Source organism: Triticum urartu, chromosome 2 (genome assembly GCF_003073215.2).
Source record: "Triticum urartu cultivar G1812 chromosome 2, Tu2.1, whole genome shotgun sequence".
NCBI lineage: Eukaryota > Viridiplantae > Streptophyta > Magnoliopsida > Poales > Poaceae > Triticum > Triticum urartu.
Genome location: NC_053023.1, coordinates 612,947,021 through 612,965,014, shown reverse-complemented (window position 1 = coordinate 612,965,014; position 17,994 = coordinate 612,947,021). Strand labels below are relative to the sequence as shown.

The following is a 17,994-nucleotide window of genomic DNA, read 5'->3' as shown; positions in this document are numbered from 1 at the left end:
GCAAGGAAAGTGGTGAAGATCCGTCTTTATTTCAAGTTTTAAGTTGTAGTTTGAACTTGTCTGCTATATTATGTATTATGTGAACTTTGCCTATCTTTCATGATCCGACTGTGATCTTTTGATGAACTGATTGTGCATTTGTATGTCCGCTCATGATCTACGTAGTTCTTATCAACGTTGTATGGTTTAGTATGAATATAGGGGACGGAATATGAGATACGTGGGTGTGGAGACGCAGATATAGGGAATGCCCGGCCAGTGTCCGCGGACGCGCCGGCGTTTGAGGGGCTGGGTTTGCTGAGTCCGGCTGTAGATACTCTTACCCCAAAGTGATGACAATCTCCAGAGTTTGTAGTATACACCTTTAGAGCATATCCAACAGACATGCGGTAGCGCGGCACGCTAAAAAAGTTTTGTAGCACCGAAATAGTGTTTTGCGCGCGGGAGGTTTACCCACAAAAACATGGCGTCTAATGCGGCGGCCTCACATGCATCTGCTCGCGCGAACAATCCAACGCCCCAAATTTGCAGCACCGGAGACCGCGCTCACACCCATGCGCTAAAGTTTTTTTTAGCGCGCTCTACTTTACAGCGCCTGCTGGAGCGCTTTTTTTTGCCTCTGGCGCACAATAACGCTGGGGTTTAGCGCGTGTGGTAGTTTTGGGCGCCTGTTGATATACCAGGCAAAGACACTATTAGGGAAGTGTTGGAACGATGTGTAGCAAACTAGGAGTATCTGTTTTTTTCCTATAAAAAACAATATCTATATTCACTGGATCCGACAGTTTCATTTCAGGGGTAACCGGATCTGACAATATAATGGTTGCAAGCATCACGAATCTGCTCTTAGCGTCTGTGCTTGGTCGACCGGTCTAGAGCCCGTGAGGAAGTCTCGGTACCACTTCCCTGACATCTTTGGAGTCCTCTCTTGCATTTCAAAATCCACGTGATAGATCCCGAACCTCACGGTGAAACCGAAACCCCACTCGAAGTTGTCCATGAGGCTCCACACGAAGTAGCCACGCACATTTGCACCTCTCCTGTAATAAGCATGCCAGATGTTCCGGTGGATGTTGTGTCAGAAAAAAAGGTAACACATTCAGAATGCAGAGTTGCACGCGCTGATTCACATTTCTTCAATCTCCTTTTTTACTACATATGCTACTGAATGATTTACTATTTTTAGTAAGGTTTATGGTCTATTAAAGGTGCCACCGGTAGATAATGGAGTAAATTGCAAAAAACCACCACATTTGGGGACGCGAAATCAAAAAACCACCACCTTTCGTTTTTTTGCAAAAAACCGCCACTTTTGTGCTAACAGTTTGCAAAAAACGCTGATTACTCGATCAGTCCCGTTTGAGGGCAAACCTGACGTCCAGGGCCCGCTGTCAGGTGCCACGTGGCCTGTGTGCACACGGCGCCCATCAAGCGCCGTTAGACGGCGCAAGACAAACTGGTCGAACCCAACCGGGTCAGCCATTCCCCACTCCTCGCCTGTCGGACCCCGCCGCTCCCGCCCCGCCGTCGCACCTTGCCCCCGCCGCCGCCGACGGCGACCACAGCAGCCATGGTTTCCTGGAACGACGGCGAGACTAGTGACTCGTCTATTTCTCTCCCCTCGTACGAATCGGAGCCCTACGTGAGTTTTCCTCTCTGTCAGTTAGGGTTAGGGTTCTTCCCGAATTCAAGTTTGATTTCACCGATTTGATTTTGTATTTGACTGTCACGTTCTTCTCTGGTTCTAATAATGTAGATACCACGGACCACTGTGGATCCCGAATGGTGTGGCATTGTTTCTGGAGGCCCGATCTGCAGTCATAAGACGCCGGTGGAGAGGGGAGTTGCATTTCAAAGCATCCACACCGCCGTAGGTTTTTGGGGTGTTCGGAGCAGGTTAGTAATTGTTAACTGTTAGTGATTATGTATACAACTCTGTTTTGCCTTCTACTCCTTACTGTTAGCAGTAGATGTTAACTGAAGAATTAGGATTGTTAACTGAAGCAATAGATGTTACAAGTGGTTTATTTAAATAAATTATGAATGGTCAAATCCTGAGTAATTATGTTTAATTGGCATGGTTTCTAGCTGCTTGTAGCAAGTAGTACACGCATAATTATGTTTGTTAACTATATGAACTGCTTAAATCCTGAATAAATGATTAGAATTTTTGTTGTAATATTTATTTGGTTAATCAGGGAGGTTACAGCTGTGGTCTTGTTGAGTGGGTTGACCCAGAATGGCCAGAGCCACTTAAGAATGCCCTGCGCAAGCTTTGGGATATGTATGAGCAGAGCCAAGAGCAGATCAAGGTTAAAGAAGATGTGATTGCCCTGCTAGAAGAAGAGAAGCGTCTGTTGCAGGCAAAACAAAAGAGTGTTCAGGAAAGTGGCGCTGATCAGGTTGCACCTGATGCTAATGAAATCAAGACTGATCTTGAGAAGGAGAATATGTCACTGAAGGGAGATGTAGAGCTGCTGAAGAAGATCCAGGCCACTCAGGCTGAACTCATTAGCAAATGGAGGAAAGATGCACATGTTGATGAAGTCAATCAGCAGAAGAAAAGGCTTGAGTTTGCCATATCTGACCTTTTAAAGGATGGAGAGGCCAACAAGTCTAAGCTGAAGAGAATCAAGGCTATATGTGATGAGTGATTGCAATAATTATGTATGGTGCTTATTTATAATAGTAGGATGGCACTGCTGTAATAGAAGGAGGGGGTTGGAAAATTATGTATGGTGCTTATTTATGGTACTTGTTGTAATCCAAGATTTGGTATTTGATGGCACTGGTTCCATTTTAATCTGCCATGTGATGCTACTTGTTGTAATCCAAGATTTGGTATTTGATGGCACTGGTTAAATTTTAATCTGCCATGTGATGCTACTTGTTGTAATTCAAGTTTTGGTATTTGATGGCACTTGATAAAGTTAATATGAATTATGATGGTACTTGTTAAAGTTTAATATGAATTTTGATGGCACCGTCGAGGATGCCACCAACTCATGTAGGGTTAACCCTACCCCTCGGCAACCGTCGAGGATGGCCTCAACTCATGTAGGGTTAACCCTACCCCTCGACAACCGCCGAGGATGGCCTCAACTCATGTAGGGTTAACCCTACCCCTCGACAACCGTCGAGGATGGCATCAACTCATGTAGGGTTAACCCTACCCGTCGACAACCGTCGAGGATGGCATCAACTCATGTAGGGTTAACCCTACCCCTCGATAACCGTCAAGGATGGCATCAACTCATGTAGGGTTAACCCTACCCCTCGACAACCGTCGAGGATGGCATCAACTCATGTAGGGTTAACCCTACCCCTCGACAACCATCGAGGATGGCATCAACTCATGTAGGGTTAACCCTACCCCTCGACAACCGTCGAGGATGGCATCAACTCATGTAGGGTTAACCCTACCCGTCGACAACCGTCGAGGATGGCATCAACTTATGCTAAAATCTAGCAACACCATGATCATTTCAGCATGGTCATTTAAGCAAGATAAAGTATCATATGGATCGTAATAACAGTGCATAACATCATATGGATCATAATAACAGTGCATAAAGTATCATAACAACAAGATCGTTACATGAGTTTCTTGCTCCATAACATCAGACCAACATAAGTTGTTCCAAAATAACAAGTTTAGGCAGACCAACATCAGACCAACATGAATAATGATCAACAAGGAAGCATTAGCTCCCTGAAGCATAAAAGTAATCTCTGAGCCTGGATGGTTTTTTCCTCTGTCTTGGTGGCAAGAAGGGTGCTGCTGGGGTAGCTGCTGCTGTTGAAGCTCTCCTTGTTGCTGCACCAGATGTGCTTGCCCTTGCTGCTGGAGGTCTTGAGCTGCTTGCCCTGCTTGCTGGAGCTCTTGAGCTGCTTGCCCTGCTTGCTGGAGCTGCTGAGGTAGCTGCCCTTGGTGGTGCTCTCCCAGCTGGTGATCCAGCAGATGGAGCTACAGCAGAAGATGGTGCAGCCCTTGGTGCAGAAGATGGTGCACCCCTGTTTTCCTGCAACAAGAATAAAATGGCAGATCAGAGCATTAATGGTACAATTTGGAAATCTATCTAGGGTCACATGTAATGCAAGGTACCTTGTGTTTGTTCTTCCTAGCAACAAGTGCTGGCTTCAAAGCATCCTCACAATTTGTGTATCTGTGGCCCTGCTTGCTGCAGTTACTGCATGTAATTGTCCCCATCCTTGATGTTTCCTTAGGTTTAGGCACTTCAAACCTGCCCTTCCTCCTCTTTGTTTGTTTCCTACCCTTCTTCTTATGGAAAACAGGAGGGTCAATGTCTCTTGTAGCAGTTTTTGTCCATAGATCAGGTCCAGGAACAGGGTATATCATTGGCTTGTAGGCTTCCAAATACATTTCCTTCTTAAAGAACTGATGCACAAAATCTTCTGAATGCTGTTTGGATTTATAAATTGCAGAGACAGCATGATTGCAAGGTATGGCTGTCATGTCCCATTTTCCACAGCCACAAGTCCAATCCTTTAAATTGACTGCATATGATTTCTCCCCACTATTGACTTGATACAAATCTGGGCCTGCCATCAAAGCTTTGCAGTTCCTAGCCCATTCCTTGGACTGTGCCAGTTTTTCTAAATATGTAGGGGTAATTGTCCATCTAGCAATCTCTCCCCCAATTCTCTTTTCATTAAACTTGACCATCAACTTAGACCTTACTCCTTCAAGCATTGTTTTAATGGGTTTTCCTCTAATATCTAAAATCATCCTGTTGAATACCTCACTAATGTTATTAACTACTAGGTTAGTTTTACAATTCTTGTCCATAGCATGTCTAGCCCATGTTTCAACAGGAATTCCCTTTAACCAAGCCCAAGCATCCTCACTTTCTTTCCTCATTTCTTCCATTGCAACATTAAAACCATCCTCAGTGTATGAATATGCAGCTGCATCCATATATTTCTTAAGTTCATCTCCTCTAAACCCAGCATTTTGGAAATTTGCATAAATGTGCCTTAGACAATATCTTTGTGGGCAGTTGGGAAAAATGTGTGTTATGGCATTAAGAAGGCCCTGGTGAAACAATTAATACCTAAGTTAAGATGCTAACTAGGTGGTCAAACTAAGGTTGCAAAGAATAGCAATCTAAGGTTAAGTAAATTTGCAAATGGAGCAACTCACCTTCTGCCTGTCTGAGATTATTGTGTAGTACCCAAACTGTCCACATTCTCCACCAATAGCAATCTTTAGTTGAGTTAAAAACCATGACCAACTTGCGGTGTCTTCCTTTTCAACCACTCCAAAGGCCAATGGAAAGATGTTATTGTTTCCATCTCTGCCTGTAGCAGCCAATATTTGTTGTCCTGTATTCAGCTTCACAAAACATCCATCCAGACCTGAAATCAACATGGTTTAATAGAATGCAGCAGAACAAATTAAAAATGCAATGAAAGAGAATAAATGAAGTGGAATAATTCTGACAAGAACATACCAATGAAAGGTCTACACCCTTTCAAAAATCCTTCTATTTGTGCTCCAAGACACATGAAAAGTCTATGAAATCTTGGATTGGGACTAGGGTGCTCTCTCACAACTCTTGTGGTGACAATGCATCTGCTCCCAGGGTTGGTGTCCAACACAGTTTGTAGATAGTCTCTGATCCTTGTGTATTGTGCTTCTTGATCACCTTGGACAACTGAAAGAGCTTTCTGCCTTGCCCTATAGGCCTTGTTCTTTCCAACCTCCACACCAAATTTCTCCTTTGTCTTCTCTATGACAGTTTCAACTCCTGCTCTAGGATCTGTCCTCATGCTATCCTCAATTGCTTTTGCTACAAACCTTGTTGGAACCTTGCAGTTCTCACCAGATGGAGCACAGGTGTGCTCTAGTTGCAATTTCCTAATACAGAAAGTTTTTTCATTACCAATTACAGAAGCAACCATGTGAAAGGGGCATCCTTTCTCAACACAGTCAACTATAATCCTGTCTTTGTTGTTTCTGTGGTAATGAAAATTCCTCCTTTGAGTCACATGCAAGTTAACCAAAGCTCTTCTGAACTGGTACACATCCAGAAAACACAAATGCCAGCAAATTTGCTCCTGTGGGGTTAACCTGCTCTCATCATACCATTGTCTGGCCTTCCTCTTCTTTGCCCTGGATTTTCTACCATTTGAGGGCAAATAAACCTCCACTTCTACATCAGAATCATCTGGATGTGGTTGATATATATCTTCATCACTTGAGGGGATATAGTCAGCCTCAAGTGCAGATTGAGAGCTGCAATGAGATCTACTTGTTGGGCCCCTCCTCACTGGCAATTTAAGCAAAGGTTCTGGTGGAACAAATTCCTCTTCCTCCTTAGACTCACAGAACAAGTCCTCTGGCTCTGAATCCCCTTCAAATTCTCTTTTCCTCTTCAAATCTTTTATTTTCTGGTGGAGATCAGCATCATCATCCACTTCCTCTCCAGCTATATAATCAGATTCTGAACTCTCATCATCATCTTCAGAGCTGTCAGCATTTGTAACTTCTTTCTCCACAAACATTTCCTCCTTCTCCATTTGAACTTCTTGCACTACTGGCATGTCATCAGCAAACTCATTGAGAAATGCATCTAGCTCATTGACACCTGCAATGTCCTTCCCCTTTCTCACATTGCAGCTCTCCTGAGTGAAAAGGTAATCTCCAATAGAATCTTGTGTATAAATACTTATAGTAGGAACAGAGCACTCTGCTCTTTCACTGGACTGACTTGGATAGAGCACACCTGCATCATCTATATCAAATACTTTAGGTGAACCAATCTCTGAAATAGGTATCTGCTTCTCAACTTCATCTCCATTGTTGATGTGCAACTGTGGCCTAAGTGATGTTCTTCCTTTCATAACTGTGATAGTGATACACCTTTTCTCCTCATATAATTCCAGCATTTCTTCTACATCTTCAGTACATTTAATCAGCTGCATTCCTTCAATTCCTAAACCATCTTCCTTCACATAGTACATGGAGTCCTTCTCATCATACCCCTCTGTCCCAATAAGAGCTAAAAGATTGATGTACTAATGTTGCGAATACGTGTAGGTGTTGGGGAACGTAGTAATTTCAAAAAAATTCCTACGCACACGCAAGATCATGGTGATGCATAGCAACGAGAGGGGAGAGTGTTGTCTACGTACCCTCGTAGACCGGAAGCGGAAGCGTGACAACGCGGTTGATGTAGTCGTATGTCTTCACGGCCCGACCGATCAAGCACCGAAACTACGGCACCTCCGAGTTCTAGCACACGTTCAGCTCGATGACGATCCCCGGACTCCGATCCAGCAAATGTCGGGGAAGAGTTCCGTCAGCACGACGGCGTGGTGACGATCTTGATGTTCTACCGTCGCAGGGCTTCGCCTAAGCACGGCTACAATATTATCGAGGTGGATATGGTGGAGGGGGCACCGCACACGGCTAAGGAACGATCTCAGGATCAACTTGTGTGTCTAGAGGTGCCCCTGCCTCCGTATATAAAGGAGACAAGGGGGAGGGGCCGGCCAGGAGGAGGGCGCAGGAGGAGTCCTACTCCTTCCGGGAGTAGGACTCCCCCAATCCTAGTTGGACTAGGATTCCGAGGGGGAAAGAGGAGGGGGGCCGGCCACCTCTCCTAGTCCTAATAGGACTAGGGGAGGGGGGAGGCGCGCAGCCATCTGGGCAGCCCTTTCTCCACTAAAGCTAAGGCCCATATGGTTCCCGGGGGGTTCCGGTAACCTCCCGGTACTCCGGTAAAATCCCGATTTCACCCGGAACACTTCCGATGTCCAAACATAGGCTTCCAATATATCATCTTTATGTCTCGACCATTTCGAGACTCCTCGTCATGTCCGTGATCACATCCGGGACTCCGAACAACCTTCGGTACATCAAAATGCATAAACTCATAATAACTGTCATCGTAACGTTAAGCGTGCGGACCCTACGGTTCGAGAACAATGTAGACATGACCGAGACACGTCTCCGGTCAATAACCAATAGCGGGACCTGGATGCCATATTGGCTCCTACATATTCTAGAAGATCTTTATCGGTCAGACCGCATAACAACATACGTTGTTCCCTTTGTCATCGGTATGTTACTTGCCCGAGATTCGATCGTCGGTATCCAATACCTAGTTCAATCTCGTTACCGGCAAGTCTCTTTACTCGTTCCGTAATACATCCTCACAACTACATTATGTTGCAATGCTTGCAAGGCTTATGTGATGTGCATTACCGAGAGGGCCCAGAGATACCTCTCCGACAATCGGAGTGACAAATCCTAATCTCGAAATACGCCAACCCAACATTACCTTTGGAGACACCTGTAGCTCCTTTATAATCACCCAGTTACGTTGTGACGTTTGGTAGCACCCAAAGTGTTCCTCCGGCAAACGGGAGTTGCATAATCTCATAGTCATAGGAACATGTATAAGTCATGAAGAAAGCAATAGCAACATACTAAACGATCGGGTGCTAAGCTAATGGAATGGGGTCATGTCAATCAGATCATTCAACTAATGATGTGACCTCGTTAATCAAATAACAACACTTTGTTCATGGTTAGGAAACATAACCATCTTTGATTAACGAGCTAGTCAAGTAGAGGCATACTAGTGACACTCTGTTTGTCTATGTATTCACACATGTATTATGTTTCCGGTTAATACAATTCTAGCATGAATAATAAACATTTATCATGATATAAGGAAATAAATAATAACTTTATTATTGCCTCTAGGGCATATTTCCTTCAGTCTCCCACTTGCACTAGAGTCAATAATCTAGATTACACAGTAATGATTCTAACACCCATGGAGCCTTGGTGCTGATCATGTTTTGCTCGTGGAAGAGGCTTAGTCAACGGGTTTGCAACATTCAGATCCGTATGTATCTTGCAAATCTCTATGTCTCCCACCTGGACTAGATCCCGGATGGAATTGAAGCGTCTCTTGATGTGCTTGGTTCTCTTGTGAAATCTGGATTCCTTTGCCAAGGCAATTGCACCAGTATTGTCACAAAAGATTTTCATTGGACCCGATGCACTAGGTATGACACCTAGATCGGATATGAACTCCTTCATCCAGACTCCTTCGTTCGCTGCTTCCGAAGCAGCTATGTACTCCGCTTCACATGTAGATCCCGCTACGACGCTTTGTTTAGAACTGCACCAACTGACAGCTCCACCGTTTAATGTAAACACGTATTCGGTTTGCGATTTAGAATCGTCCGAATCAGTGTCAAAGCTCACATCAACGTAACCTTTTACGATGAGCTCTTTGTCACCTCCATATACGAGAAACATATCCTTAGTCCTTTTCAGGTATTTCAGGATGTTCTTGACCGCTGTCCAGTGATCCACTCCTGGATTACTTTGGTACCTCCCTGCTAGACTTATAGCAAGGCACACATCAGGTCTGGTACACAGCATTGCATACATGATAGATCCTACGGCTGATGCATAAGGAACATCTTTCATATTCTCTCTATCTTCTGCAGTGGTCGGGCATTGAGTCTTACTCAACTTCACACCTTGTAACACAGGCAAGAATCCTTTCTTTGCTTGATCCATTTTGAACTTCTTCAGAATCTTGTCAAGGTATGTTCTCTGTGAAAGTCCAATTAAGCGTCTTGATCTATCTCTATAGATCTTTATGCCTAATATGTAAGAAGCTTCACCGAGGTCTTTCATTGAAAAACTCTTATTCAAGTATCCCTTTATGCTATCCAGAAATTCTATATCATTTCCAATTAGTAATATGTCATCCACATATAATATCAGAAATGCTACAGAGCTCCCACTCACTTTCTTGTAAATACAGGCTTCACCGAAAGTCTGTATAAAACCAAATGCTTTGATCACACTATCAAAGCGTTTATTCCAACTCCGAGAGGCTTGCACCAGTCCATAAATGGATCACTGGAGCTTGCACACTTTGTTAGCTCCCTTTGGATCGACAAAACCTTCTGGTTGCATCATATACAACTCTTCTTCCAGAAATCCATTCAGGAATGCAGTTTTGACATCCATCTGCCAAATTTCATAATCATAAAATGCGGCAATTGCTAACATGATTCGGACAGACTTAAGCATCGCTACGGGTGAGAATGTCTCATTGTAGTCAACCCCTTGAACTTGTCGAAAACCTTTTGCGACAAGTCGAGCTTTGTAGACAGTAACATTACCGTTAGCGTCAGTCTTCTTCTTGAAGATCCATTTATTCTCAATTGCTTGCCGATCATCGGGCAAGTCAACCAAAGTCCATACTTTGTTCTCATACATGGATCCCATCTCAGATTTCATGGCTTCAAGCCATTTTGCGGAATCTGGGCTCACCATCGCTTCTTCATAGTTCGTAGGTTCATCATGATCTAGTAGCATGATTTCCAGAACAGGATTACCGTACCACTCTGGCGCGGATCTTACTCTGGTTGATCTACGAGGTTCAGTAGTATTTTCATCAGAAGTTTCATGATCATTATCATTAGCTTCCTCACTAACTGGTGTAGGTGTCATAGAAACAGTTTTCTGTGATGTACTACTTTCCAATAAGGGAGCAGGTACAGTTACCTCATCAAGTTCTACTTTCCTCCCACTCACTTCTTTCGAGAGAAACTCCTTCTCTAGAAAGTTTCCGAATTTAGCAACAAAAGTCTTGCCTTCGGATCTGTGATAGAAGGTGTATCCAATAGTTTCCTTTGGATATCCTATGAAGACACATTTCTCCGATTTGGGTTCGAGCTTATCAGGTTGAAGCTTTTACACATAAGCATCGCAGCCCCAAACTTTCAGAAACGACAACTTTGGTTTCTTGCCAAACCATAGTTCATAAGGCGTCGTCTCAACGGATTTTGATGGTGCCCTATTTAACGTGAATGCGGCCGTCTCTGGAGCGTATCCCCAAAACGATAGCGGTAAATCAGTAAGAGACATCATAGATCGCACCATATCTAGTAAAGTACGATTACGACGTTCGGACACACCTTTACGCTGTGGTGTTCCGGGTGGCGTGAGTTGCGAAACTATTCCATAATTTTTCAAATGTACACCAAACTCGTAACTCAAATATTCTCCTCCACGATCAGATCGTAGAAACTTTATTTTCTTGTTACGATGATTTTCAACTTCACTCTGAAATTCTTTGAACTTTTCAAATGTTTCAGACTTGTGTTTCATTAAGTAGATATATCCATATCTGCTTAAGTCATCTGTGAAGGTGAGAAAATAACGATATCCGCCACGAGCCTCAATATTCATCGGACCACATACATCTGTATGTATGATTTCCAACAAATCTGTTGCTCTCTCCATAGTACCGAAGAACGGCGTTTTGGTCATCTTGCCCATGAGGCACGGTTCGCAAGTACCAAGTGATTCATAATCAAGTGGTTCCAAATCTCCATCAGAATGGAGTTTCTTCATGCGCTTTACACCGATATGACCTAAGCGGCAGTGCCACAAATAAGTTGCACTTTCATTATCAACTCTGCATCTTTTGGCTTCAACATTATGAATATGTGTGTTACTACTATCGAGATTCAACAAGAATAGACCACTCTTCAAGGGTGCATGACCATAAAAGATATTACTCATATAAATAGAACAACCATTATTCTCTGATTTAAATGAATAACCGTCTCGCATTAAACAAGATCCAGATATAATGTTCATGCTCAACGCTGGCACCAAATAACAATTATTTAGGTCTAATACTAATCCCGAAGGTAGATGTAGAGGTAGCGTGCTGACCGCGATCACATCGACTTTGGAACCGTTTCCCACGCGCATCGTCACCTCGTCCTTAGCCAATCTTCGCTTAATCCGTAGTCCCTGTTTCGAGTTGCAAATATTAGCAACAGAACCAGTATCAAATACCCAGGTGCTACTGCGAGCATTGGTAAGGTACACATCAATAACATGTATATCACATATACCTTTGTTCACCTTGCCATCCTTCTTATCCGCCAAATACTTGGGGCAGTTCCGCTTCCAGTGACCAGTCTGCTTGCAGTAGAAGCACTCAGTTTCAGGCTTAGGTCCAGACTTGGGTTTCTTCTCTTGAGCAGCAACTTGCTTGCCGTTCTTCTTGAAGTTCCCCTTCTTCTTCCCTTTGCCCTTTTTCTTGAAACTAGTGATCTTATTAACCATCAACACTTGATGCTCCTTCTTGATTTCTACCTCCGCAGCTTTCAGCATTGTGAAGAGCTCGGGAATAGTCTTGTTCATCCCTTGCATATTATAGTTCATCACGAAGCTCTTGTAGCTTGGTGGTAGTGATTGGAGAATTCTGTCAATGACGCAATCATCTGGAAGATTAACTCCCAATTGCATCAAGTGATTATTATACCCAGACATTTTGAGTATATGCTCACTGACAGAACTGTTCTCCTCCATCTTGCAGCTATAGAACTTATTGGAGACTTCATATCTCTCAATCCGGGCATTTGCTTGAAATATTAACTTCAACTCCTGAAACATCTCATATGCTCCATGACGTTCAAAACGTCGTTGAAGTCCCGATTGTAAGCCGTAAAGCATGGCACACTGAACTATCGAGTAGTCATCAGCTTTGCTCTGCCAGACGTTCATAACATCTGGTGTTGCTCCAGCAGCAGGCCTGGCACCCAGCGGTGCTTCCAGGACGTAATTCTTCTGTGCAGCAATGAGGATAATCCTCAAGTTACGGACCCAGTCCGTGTAATTGCTACCATCATCTTTCAACTTTGCTTTCTCAAGGAACGCATTAAAATTCAACGGAACAACAGCACGAGCCATCTATCTACAATCAAACATAAACAAGCAAGATACTAATCAGGTACTAAGTTTCATGATAAATTTAAGTTCAGTTAATCAAATTAATTAAAGAACTCCCACTTAGATAGACATCCCTCTAATCCTCTAAGTGATTACGTGATCCAAATCAACTAAACCATAACCGATCATCACGTGAGATGGAGTAGTTTTCAATGGTGAACATCGTTATGTTGATCATATCTACTATATGATTCACGCTCGACCTTTCGGTCTCCGTGTTCCGAGGCCATATCTGTATATGCTTGGCTTGTCAAGTATAACCTGAGTATTCCGCGTGTGCAACTGTTTTGCACCCGTTGTATTTGAACGTAGAACCTATCACACCCGATCATCACGTGGTGTCTCAGCACGAAGAACTTTCGCAACGGTGCATACTCAGGGAGAACACTTCTTGATAATTTAGTGAGAGATCATCTTATAATGCTACCGTCAATCAAAGAAAGATAAGATGCATAAAAGGATAAACATCACATGCAATCAATATAAGTGATATGATATGGCCATCATCATCTTGTGCTTGTGATCTCCATCTCCGAAGCACCGTCGTGATCACCATCATCACCGGCGTGACACCTTGATCTCCATTGTAGCATCGTTGTCGTCTCGCCAAGCTTGTGCTTCTACGACTATCGCTACCGCTTAGTGATAAAAGTAAAGCATTACATCGCGATTGCATTGCATACAATAAAACGACAACCATAAGGCTCCTGCCAGTTGCCGATAACTCGGTTACAAAACATGATCATCTCATACAATAAAATTCAGCATCATGTCTTGACCATATCACATCACAACATGCCCTGCAAAAACAAGTTAGACGTCCTCTACTTTGTTGTTGCAAGTTTTACGTGGCTGCTACGGGCTTAAGCAAGAACCAATCTCACCTACGCATCAAAACCACAACGATAGTTTGTCAAATAGACTCCGTTTTAACCTTCGCAAGGACCAGACTTAGCCATACTTGGTTCAACTAAAGTTGGAGAGACAGTCGCCCGCAAGCCACCTATGTGCAAAGCACGTCGGGGAAACCGGTCTCGCGTAAGCGTACGCGTAATGTTGGTCCGGGTCGTCTCGTCCAACAATGCCACCGAACCAAAGTATGACATGCTGGTAAGCAGTATGACTTATATCGCCCACAACTCACTTGTGTTCTACTCGTGCATATAACATCAACATAAATAACCTAGGCTTGGATGCCACTGATGGGTTTCGTAGTAATTTCAAAAAATTTCCTACGCACACGCAAGATCATGTGATGCATAGCAATGATATGGGAGAGTGTTGTCTACGTACCCACGTAGACCGACTGCGGAAGCGTTGACGCAACGTAGAGGAAGTAGTCGTACGTCTTCCCGATCCGACCGATCAAGCACCGAAACTACGGCACCTCCGAGTTCGAGCACACGTTCAGCTTGATGACGATCCCCAGACTCCGATCCAGCAAAGCGTCGGGGAGGAGTTTCGTCAGCACGACAGCGTGGTGACGATCTTGATGTTCTACCGTCACAGGGCTTCGCCTAAGCACCGCTACAATATGATCGAGGTGGAATATGGTGGCAGGGGGCACCGCACACTGCTAAGGGACGATCTCAAGGATCAACTTGTGTGTCTAGAGGTGCCCCTGCCTCCGTATATAAAGGAGCCAAGGGGGAGGGGGCCGCCGGCCAGGAGGAGGGCGCAGGAGGAGTCCTACTCCTACCGGGAGTAGGACTCCCCCCCAATCCTAGTTGGACTAGGATTCCCCGAGGGGGAAAGAGAGAGAGGAGGGCCGCCACCTCTCCTAGTCCTAATAGGACTAGGGGAGGGGGGAGGTGCGCAGCCACCTTGGGCTGCCCCTTTCTCCTTTCCACTAAGGCCCATGAAGGCCCATATGGCTCCCGGGGGGTTCCGGTAACCTCCCGGTACTCCGGTAAAATCCCGATTTCACCCGGAACACTTCCGATGTCCAAATATAGGCTTCCAATATATCAATCTTTATGTCTCGACCATTTCGAGACTCCTCGTCATGTCCGTGATCACATCCGGGACTCCGAACAACCTTCGGTACATCAAAATGCATAAACTCATAATAACTGTCATCGTAACCTTAAGCGTGCGGACCCTACGGGTTCGAGAACAATGTAGACATGACCGAGACACGTCTCCGGTCAATAACCAATAGCGGGACCTGGATGCCCATATTGGCTCCTACATATTCTACGAAGATCTTTATCGGTCAGACCGCATAACAACATACGTTGTTCCCTTTGTCATCGGTATGTTACTTGCCCGAGATTCGATCGTCGGTATCCAATACCTAGTTCAATCTCGTTACCGGCAAGTCTCTTTACTCGTTCCGTAATACATCATCTCACAACTAACATATTAGTTGTAATGCTTGCAAGGCTTATGTGATGTGCATTACCGAGAGGGCCCAGAGATACCTCTCCGACAATCGGAGTGACAAATCCTAATCTCGAAATACGCCAACCCAACATGTACCTTTGGAGACACCTGTAATGCTCCTTTATAATCACCTAGTTACGTTGTGACGTTTGGTAGCACCCAAAGTGTTCCTCCGGCAAACGGGAGTTGCATAATCTCATAGTCATAGGAACATGTATAAGTCATGAAGAAAGCAATAGCAACATACTAAACGATCGGGTGCTAAGCTAATGGAATGGGTCATGTCAATCAGATCATTCAACTAATGATGTGACCTCGTTAATCAAATAACAACACTTTGTTCATGGTTAGGAAACATAACCATCTTTGATTAACGAGCTAGTCAAGTAGAGGCATACTAGTGACACTCTGTTTGTCTATGTATTCACACATGTATTATGTTTCCGGTTAATACAATTCTAGCATGAATAATAAATATTTATCATGATATAAGGAAATAAATAATAACTTTATTATTGCCTCTAGGGCATATTTCCTTCAATAAGGTCCTTTCCAAATTGTCACAGCCATGGAAATGAAACCGAACATCCCATATGTCATCATCCAGACTGCAAACACAAAACAGAGCACATCATATTACGTTAACAATATATTCAGCTCATTGTAATTCAGTTAACAGTACATTACATCAACACCAAATAAGTTAACTGACAATTCAATCTACTCTAAATTCAGTATATACCATATTCACATAAATGTAGTTAACAGTACACTGAAGCAATACCAAATCAGTTAACTTATATTTCTCTCCAATTTAAGTTTTCAATATTGCAGAATCAATAAATTGATTAAATTCAGTTCAGTTAACTGAAATCTAGTGAACCAAATTACAGTAATTATCCTCAACAAAAAATTTGGACAGCTTGTTCACATCTGAAACCAATATTTCTAAACCCTTGTTCCTAAACTGTAGAAATAGCGACACAGATTTATAAACCATAGTTCGTAAACAGCAGTGACAACACAAATTTATAAACCATAGTTCCTAAGCAGCAGTGGAAACCCTAATTTCTAACACATAGTGCAAATAAATGTACAGACAGCGACACCGAACTCACTCTACGCCGCCGAGACCAGAAGTGAAGTTGTGGCTGTTATGCGGATTCGCCTTCCAGAGCTGCGCCAACCTTGCCACCGCTGACATCTCGATGTCGTAGCTGCCGGGTTCCTGGGGGCGCTCATCTCCAGCGTCGCACGCGGCCGCACCAGGGACGAGCGTGCGTGCACACTGAACGTGGGAGAAAGATTTGTCCCCGTCGTCGAGGGAAGAGGAGTTCCCGCGGTCGTCCCTGCCATCTCCGGCAGAGCCGCCGCCGCCGCCGTCGGCGGCCATGGGTGAACACGACGGGGGTGAGCGGGAAGGAGGCGGCGCGGTGGGATTTGGGGGGAGTGGGGGGAATGGTCGACCGGGTTCGACCCGGTAGGGTTTTCTCTTGCGCCGTCTAACGGCGCTTGACGGGCGTCGTGTGCGCACAGGCCACGTGGCACCTGACAGCGGGCCCTGGACGTCAGGTTTGCCCTCAGACGGGACTGATAGAGTAATCAACGTTTTTTGCAAACTGTTAGCACAAAAGTGGCGGTTTTTTGCAAAAAAAAAAAAAACGAAAGGTGGTGGTTTTTTGATTTCGCGTCCCCAAATATGGTGGTTTTTTGCAATTTACTCGTAGATAATGTTAATGTGCATGATGATCGCAAATGGTTGCACATCTCACCTGACTGCTGAAGAGATACATGTGAGATAACCCTGCAGGTAGTTCACCCTTCCAACGTCATTGATCAAATCCTCCGTACTGTTATCGCTGGACTGCGAGTAGCCTGGAATAAATAAGGCGTAAGGGAACACATGGTCTTTGCAAACATGCAGAAGCAAATTAGGAGGCGCCGGAAACTTTTCAATCTTCAGGCATTCTTCTGAACGCATTGTGAATTCCTAATTGCCCTCCCTTGCCAGTCACCATTTTCAGTAACGTACACAGGCGTGTTCTCGTATCTCTGACTGACATACTTAACGATCAGCTCCATACCTTCCGGAACATCGTAGTAACCATGGAATGCAGTCTGCAAGGTTGATCACCATATAAACAAACATGTCAAAGAGAGAAGAGAATGTATAGGATGGTAACGGATGGAGGCAGTTCTTACTGGTCTTCCAATTGCCACACCGTCCCTTTCACCTACAGCTTGGACCAGCGCATTTCCCTCGTAACTCTTAAGGTCGCATGGAGAAGAGACGCAATCCTTGGCATAGATTGCCGTGTAATGGTTTACCCCAATAAAATCCGCCTTGTTCTGCAGTAACCTCTTCTCCTCGGAGGTGAACTTTGGTAAGTTTGATGACAGCATCTCACGCATTTCTCTTGGATAGTCACCAAAGAATAACGGATCCAAAAACCTGTAGAAGAAAAAGGAACATTAAAAATGTCATAGTACTAACAAAATTTTTTTGGGTGTAAAGCTATTGTGAACATTAAAAATGCCATGCTTCATGTTCTTTTTTTGCGGGAAATGCTTCATGTTGCACAGAAGGTGAAAGAAGGAAGGACCTACCAGTCCACCTCAAAGGACAACGCCTGTCTTGCAGCCAGGATATCCTCTGTGGAGTTGGTCAGCGGCTCATACCATTTCATGGCGATGACGATCCCGATCGAACCGCCTTGGGTTGCCTAGCATGTATCAGAAGTTCAGAACAGCTAAGACAAAGGCCCACTGAAATGGCCATCCAGTGCCAATAAAGCCCT

General features: G+C 44.3%; 1 pseudogene; it reads right to left on the bottom strand.

Moving 5' to 3' along the window:
- Nucleotides 1–832: 832 nt before the first annotated feature.
- Nucleotides 833–17,994, bottom strand: part of LOC125533780 — a 73,713-nt pseudogene continuing 56,551 nt past the window's right edge.